Raw genomic sequence first — 7119 nt, 5'->3', positions numbered from 1 at the left:
GGCTTCTATTCACAGTGTTGGAATCAGAGCTGTCTTGCTTGCCAAGAGGGAGATTGGAGCTTATGCAAAAGCTTCAATAGGGGTTATACTGGCCCAGATGCATTACTTGGAATGCCTGGGATGATGTGAGTGTGACTCCTTCTGGGCCTCATGCGCTTTCTCCCTTTACAAAGAGTGACTGGCTTGCAGATAGATTTGGCAAAGCAGGGGACATGGAGCACCACCAGGACAAAAGTGTTTCTGGTTCCTATTTGTTTTCCTGTCAGGTGCTGCTGGGAGATCTGTTCCCCCCAAACTACTGCCAACTATGTGAACTCTAGTAATTTGGAAGGGAAAATAAATTACTGGCAAATCCAGCACAGCAAATTGTGGGCTAATAGCGAAAGCCGGAGATGACTCTGTTAACGGTTCTTGTACAGCCTTTTGCCAACTGAGGGAAGAGTCGCATCTGAATCCTGAGAAGCTAGACTTGGGGCAGGGGCAGAAAGTCCAGAGAAACTGCAAAAGATGAAGGTTTTGTTTCCACCACTGAGACTTTTTAAAAAAAACAAAACAAAAACCAAAAAACCAAAAAACAACAAAAACCTAAGCCCAGTGTCTTTTATGGAAAACAAAATGATAAGATCGGACACTCAGGCCGGGCATGGTGGCTCATGCCAGTAATCTGAGCTCTTTGGGAGGCTGAGGCAGGAGGACTGCCTGAGCCCAGGAGTTGGAGACCAGCCTGGGTAATATAGGCTCTGTCTCTATGAAAAAAAAAAAAAATAGCTGGGTATGGTGGTGCATATGTGTAGCCCCAGCAACTCAGGAGGTTGAGGTGAGAGAATCACTTGGGCCCAGGGGGTCAATCAAGGTTTCAGAGAGCTCTGATCACACCAGTGTACTCTGTTCTGGGTGACAGACCAAGACCCTGTCTCAAAAAAAGAAAGAAAGAAAATGATTGAAACTTCAGAAGCCTTAGTGCTTTGAGAAATGGTAGAGAAGAAAAATTTACAGACTATATGGTCACATCTGCCCTTACAATTTCACAGACCTTTCTCGTCAGTTTCTTTGGCAAAGAAGAGAGATGTCACAATAATTCAAATGTGTCATTCTTTGGCTCTATCTCGCAGAAAAGTGGTAAAGTAGGAGTTAGATGCTGATAATGTCAGTTCTCAGGATGCATTGCTGTCATTGACTAACCAACTCTAGCCAATTTTTTCTATGTGTCTTTAGGTGTTGAATATAACTGTGTTATGTTCAAGCACTACATTGTTACATTTGTATATATGTACTTACCTACATACAGATCAGGAATATCTGAATTCTCTTGAACATTTTACTCATAGGGAGAAAAAAACGTTAGTTTCTGTTTGTCAGGGAAACTCTTCACCTGTTATTAGTTTATTCATTCCATCAGTAAATATTTATTGAATACTTACTCTGTGTCCATCACTGTATTAGGTGCTGGGGTTACGGCAGTGAAGAAAACCATCGCAGAGCTTATATTCCAGTGGGAGGAGACAATCAACAAGTATATAAATAAAGTATAGATTTATATGTGTGATGATGGTGATGCATGTTAAGGAGGAAAATAAAGCCGGAAAAAGGAAAAGGGTGTTCCCACTTTAAGTACAGAGGGGAGGAAAACCTCAGTGTTCAGGATTTGCACAAAGATTTGAGGCAAGCAAGGAAGCAGTTCATGTCGGGGAGAGCTTTGCAGGGAGAAGGAATGGTCAGGGCAAAGGCTTGGAGTCTGGAGAGTGCCTGGGCAGTTTGAGTTAGGGCAGGAGTCCAATGTGGCTGGAGCAGCATGAACAAGGAGAGAGTGCTGGTCTGGAGAGGAGATCGCAAGGTTCCCGGCAGGGTAAGCCAGCAGTGGAATGCTGTGTGGGCCTTGCAGGCATTCATAAGGATTTTGGCTTTCATGCTAAGGGGGTGGGAGGCCATGGAGAACATTGTATAACTTCCTTTTACAGGGATCATTCATGCTGCAGGGTGTCAAGGGCAGAACGAGGGAGATGAATTGCAAGAATCTAGGTGAGAGGTGATGGAGGCCTGGCCTGTGGTGGAACATGAAGGTGGGGAGATGGAGTTGGATTGTGAGGATGTTTTTAACCTGTGTGAATGTATCACTGAGGTAGGTATGGTCTGGAGAGGCAGACCTTGGGAAAGGCTGAGGATAATTCCTAGAGGGGAACTCTGCAGAGGACCATCCGCAGTCAAAGCAGTCGAAGGCTGGGCAAATGAGCGATTTGGTCCTCAAGGGGGATCGGGACGCAGTATCCACGACATCGATTTCCACATTTTCTAGTGAGGTAAATAGAGTTAAGATTATTATTCCCATTTTACAGATAAGAAAAATAAAGTTTAAAGAGAATTCACCACTCAAACTCTTAAGGTTTTAAGTGATGCCTCTAAGCTGCAGGCAGGTCTTCTAACATGTCCTGATAACATTATTTTCCCAATCACCTAACTCCCGCCACCCCCACTACCTGCTTGCCCCAGGTGCCTGCATTTCTAAGTGAAGCCCCAGATGATACCGGCAGTGTTGAAGTGCTGACTCTTAGGGTGAGTGTGAATAAATGCCATGCCCTCATGTGTGATCAACCTGTAGATCTTTGTCCACGAACATGGGTGTGAGCTGGCACACACCTGAATGTGTGATGGGCTGTGCACCCAGCCTCTCCTTTCCTCCCTCCTTCCCTCCCTCCCTCCCCTCCTCCCTCTCTCCCCCCTCCCTTCCTTCCTTGACTAGCTTGTAATAATACATTTTGTATAATAATAGTACATTTTGTGCTCAGTAAAGTACTACATGCTCTTTATGCTATTTCCTATGTATTTATTTTTTAAAAATATGAATGAAAAAGCTAGTGCAAGGACCCGACTTGGGGGAAGAGAGTTTTGAGGTGGGAGACATTTGAACAAGCTTCTTCTGAGATGCCCGTGGGACATTTAAGTTGAAAGACACAAGGCTCCAGCTCAGAGGGGCCTATGCGGAGACTGTGTTTGGAGTTTCTGAACATTCTACTCTGAAAATGTGTCTCCTGCACCTGTGACTGATAATCAGTGCATCGGTTTCCTATTTTACCTTATCCTTCCTGTTGCTTCTAAGTGGGTGTGAATGTATCAGGTAAGTTGAACAAACGAGAATCAGGTCTAAAACAAGCACAGCTTTATTTTGCCTCTCATTACCCCATTAAACTTGATGTGGTGGGGCTTTTCTTCCTTCAGTCCTGGATGCATATTCTGGCAATCCCAGAACCTTTCTTTCTATTCTTAGAAAATGTGCATCCCCATGGTGACATAGGTTGCAGGTATAGACTCAATTTCAAACATTTAATGTCCAGTCCAAGCTCTTATTCAGGATGTCTGACTCGGCTTCATGTTAAAGCATCAATCTTCTCCTGGCACCAGCTTGGGTCGGTCTGGAGGCAGGAGAGGAGGGGGTAAAACACCTCATCTCACAAGCTTCTGCTTCCTGCCTTGGGAGGAGGAAGAGAAGGGAGGCTAAGAGAATGGGGCAATTCTTTTTTTTTTTTTTTGGATACATTAAGTTCTGGGGACATGTGCAGAACATGCAGAAATGTTAGATAGATATACACATGCCGTGGTGGTTTGCTGCACCTATCAACCTGTCATCTACATTAGGTATTTCTCCCAATGTGGTTTATACCCTGGGCCTGGCAGATGTCTGGTTCCTTCCGTGGACTGTGTTTGAGCTCCTTGTAGGTTATAGTTGGACTACCTCACCTGGTTTTACCTTAAGAAAGGATAAGCCTCTATTCTGAGTAGCCTTGTGGCTCCTTCCTCAGCCCAGGGGCATTGGTAAGACCCTCACCCTCCATCCCCCAACCAGTCTCCTTCTAAAGACATCTCCTTGCCCTTCCAGGCAGCTCTCCTCGCTAGAACAGGGCCCAAGTACTCACGTGGACTGTCCCTTTACCCTGCCCGGCCCACGCTTGGCGTGGCACAGCAGTGCGGCCCACGCCCCAGCAGTGTGTCAGCCCTTCTCGTGTCTGTGAGATTTCCTGTGCAGGAGTCAGGCTCATCCACAGTCTCTTCAGCTTCCTCAGGGAATGGGGTGCAAGTTCCTCCACTTCAAATTTTCAGGGGATGCAGGCCAAGGTCTCCAAGGAGAGGTAGAAGCTGCGTGCCCCTAGGGAAGTCTCTTCTGCTCCTCCTGTGCTCTCATTTGATAGAGGAGCGATGGGTGATCACCCTCCTTCCATGACATGTTGCTTCCTTGTTCCTCACACCCATGGGTAAAAATACCCTGAAGTGAGAAATCACAAAAGTGACATTAGGAGGCTGCTTAGGCAGCAAGCTTGAGGGAGGTCGTGAAGCTTCTGGAGGAAGGAACAATGTGGCCTCCCCAAAGGAAGGAGCCTCCAGAGAAGCTGGGGAAGGGAGTGAGGAAGCAGTCATTTGTCATTTCTCCCTTTACCTCAAATAACCAGGGATGGGGATTTGGTGGCACTGGCTTCCTGCCTTACTCTGTGCCATGATGTTCCCCAGGCTGGGGAATGCCTGTGCCCCAAGGAGCAGCTGGCCGCGTGGAGAGGCTGTGGGCTGCAGGTGGGCCGAGGTCTTGCCTCCCAGAAGGTCCTTCTCACCCCGCTCACACTTGCTCCTCCAAAGCTGCTAGGTAAAGGGAAGCAGGTCGTTTTGTGGGTGGGAGAACCATTCTCAATTCCAAAAAAAAAAAAAAAAAAAAAAAAAGGAAAGAAAGAAATTTGCTTCTAAGGTTCCAAGAATTTCAGCTTGTAAGTCAGAAATTTCACACCCCAAATGAAATTGGCAGGAAGCCCAGAGCTCGCCATTTTCACTTTAGGTACTAAAATTCTCACATGGATTTACTTAAAGAATAACCAGAGTATTAAAGTGTCTTTTGGGCTTAAGATTTATTTGCATGTGATCCATTGGCATGATTATCTATTTACCAAATAAATTGAGAGTTGGTTTTGTTATTTTGAAGCTGTCTAGGAGTCGTATATTTATTTATTTCTAACGCTTTCTGTGATCAGAAAGCATTGATTTACAAAGAAATTGCATAGTTAATAATCTGTTGGTACATTTTCATAATGTCTTCTTCTAACTGGATGCACTGAATCTTAAGTGGCTAACTCAGTTGAATAAAGTAGTCTTACAAGGTTTAATCCTCTTCCACTGGCGATAGTAACGTTTAGTATTGTGACACTTCTATAGATTGTTGTGGGGCGTATAGAATAAACCTGGATATTGTTATATGTTCTTTGTCTTCTAGTATGTATGTGTGCATGCAGCCCATACATACATGCTCCAAGTACACAACTATGTTTTCACAAATGCAGTTGGTCCTCATTATTTGTGGATTCCCTGTCTGAGAATTTGCCTACTCATTGAAATTCATTTGTAACCTCCAAATCAATATTCCCAGCACTTCAGTCATTTGTGGACATGTACGGAGTGGTAAAAACTTCAAGTCACCGGAGAAGCACATTTCCAGCTGGGGTCAAAGATGGCTGTGCTGCCATTTTGTTTTTGTTCTCATATGGTAGACAAGTGTCCTCTTCACAGTCCGGTTAGTGCTGTGATTTTCGTACTTAAGGGATCTTTGTTGTTACTTTGCTATTCCAAATGGCTCCCAAGTGTAGCGCTGAAGGACTGTTTGACGTTCCGAGAAACAAGAAAACTGTGATGTGCCTCATGGAGAAAATGTTAGAGGAGTTTATACTGCTGTGGGCTATTAGCTCAATATTAATGAATCAGCAACACAGATTAAATAGGGTGTCTTAAATGCACATAAATCAAGGTTATGTATTGACTGGTTAATGAAAATGTGTGACTAGGGGCTTGTAGGAACATCATCCTGTGTTTTCTTTAGGAGCAAAGGTTCAGTGTTCACTAATTCAGAGTTCTCGATGACTTTCTAGAATATGACTCCCATGAGTAACAAGAAGCTACTGTATCTGGTCTTGATTGTTTCCTTAGAAGTGCCACCTCTTGTCACTCTGTCCTGTGCCAGCACTCCCATAGGTAAGCATCAGATACTTCATGGTTAGTGCCCTGCCCGTGAGGCTGGTATCCAGATGCTTTAACTAGCAGCAACATGGCCTTCTGCATAGTTCGCAACATACCTGCTCCTCATTCACCCACCACCAGGCCACCACATGTCACCAGCATCTCATGCATGGACTCCAGGAGAGCCTACTCCCTGGGCTTCTCATCTCCCCAGTCTATTCTCTCCTTGGCAGCAAGAGTCCAGAGTCACACACTACTCCAGGCTCTGCCTATTCTCTGTGCCCTCACCCAAGATCATTGAAGACTCATTTTTTTTTTTTTTTTAAATTTAAGGAGCCTGGGTATGTCACTACAAGGTTTTAAGCCAGGGCTTGGTCATACCTATGTTTTAAAATCACCTCTTTTGCTGCAGAGGAGAGAACAGATACCATGACGTATCGCATGCTTGGCTCTGGGAGTGCTGGCGTAGGACAGGGTGACAAGACATGCTGCTTTCCTGCTCCTATAGTGAGGATGCATGTGAGACTCAGAGGAAGAATAAGATACAGGGATTCCAAGCTCAGTTTCCACGTTTTCATGTAATTCTCCTTTAGAACTGCTTTCTTTGAATAAAGAGGTTTTACTGTTTTTCAGAATGTGCTTTGAAAAAACACACAGGGCTATGCTAATACCGATTATTTCACATTTTACAAAACCATACACATGCAGATATAAAATGTAGGTTTAGAAAATGTTAGTGGCTATTATGAATTTTTATGTGATAGAAAATGATACTATGTATATTCATATCTTCATGTTATAGCACCATTTTCTATTACTCTCTGACATGTTTATAGGATATAAATTATGTTGTTCCATTTTTTTGGAGATTTTTCTTCATGTTGATAAAAATTTTCAAAGGAATTTAATGTTCTGAAAAGTACTTTCCTAATTGCTTGGTGAAAGGTTGACAATAATCCATTTTTTAAAATCTGGAGATTAATGGATCTATACCTGCTTGAGGTAATTTTTACCTTAAAAAAGTCTAAGTTGGCATTTTCGCGACTTTTTAAAAATCACATTATTTATGCTAATGGATGTGTGGGAAATGAATTTGATGCTGCCCAAATACACCTTTTCCTTTTATACTGTAAAACT

The 7119-nt window shown here is 43.7% G+C and overlaps 1 long non-coding RNA gene across 1 annotated transcript; it reads right to left on the bottom strand.

Annotated features, from left to right (window-relative positions):
* Positions 1 to 3141: 3141 nt before the first annotated feature.
* LOC116562301 lies at positions 3142 to 4503 on the bottom strand. The gene is made up of 2 exons (XR_004273870.1): positions 3909 to 4503; positions 3142 to 3460 (listed from the first exon to the last, which is right to left on the bottom strand). It is a non-coding gene; the product is annotated as an uncharacterized LOC116562301 (long non-coding RNA).
* Between the last annotated feature and the right edge of the window lie 2616 nt (positions 4504 to 7119).

This window comes from Sapajus apella, unplaced genomic scaffold (genome assembly GCF_009761245.1).
Source record: "Sapajus apella isolate SASKATOON/1434 unplaced genomic scaffold, GSC_monkey_1.0 scaffold32, whole genome shotgun sequence".
Lineage (NCBI taxonomy): Eukaryota > Metazoa > Chordata > Mammalia > Primates > Cebidae > Sapajus > Sapajus apella.
Note: the sequence above shows the minus strand (reverse complement) of the source record. Positions and strands in the feature narration are given on the sequence as shown.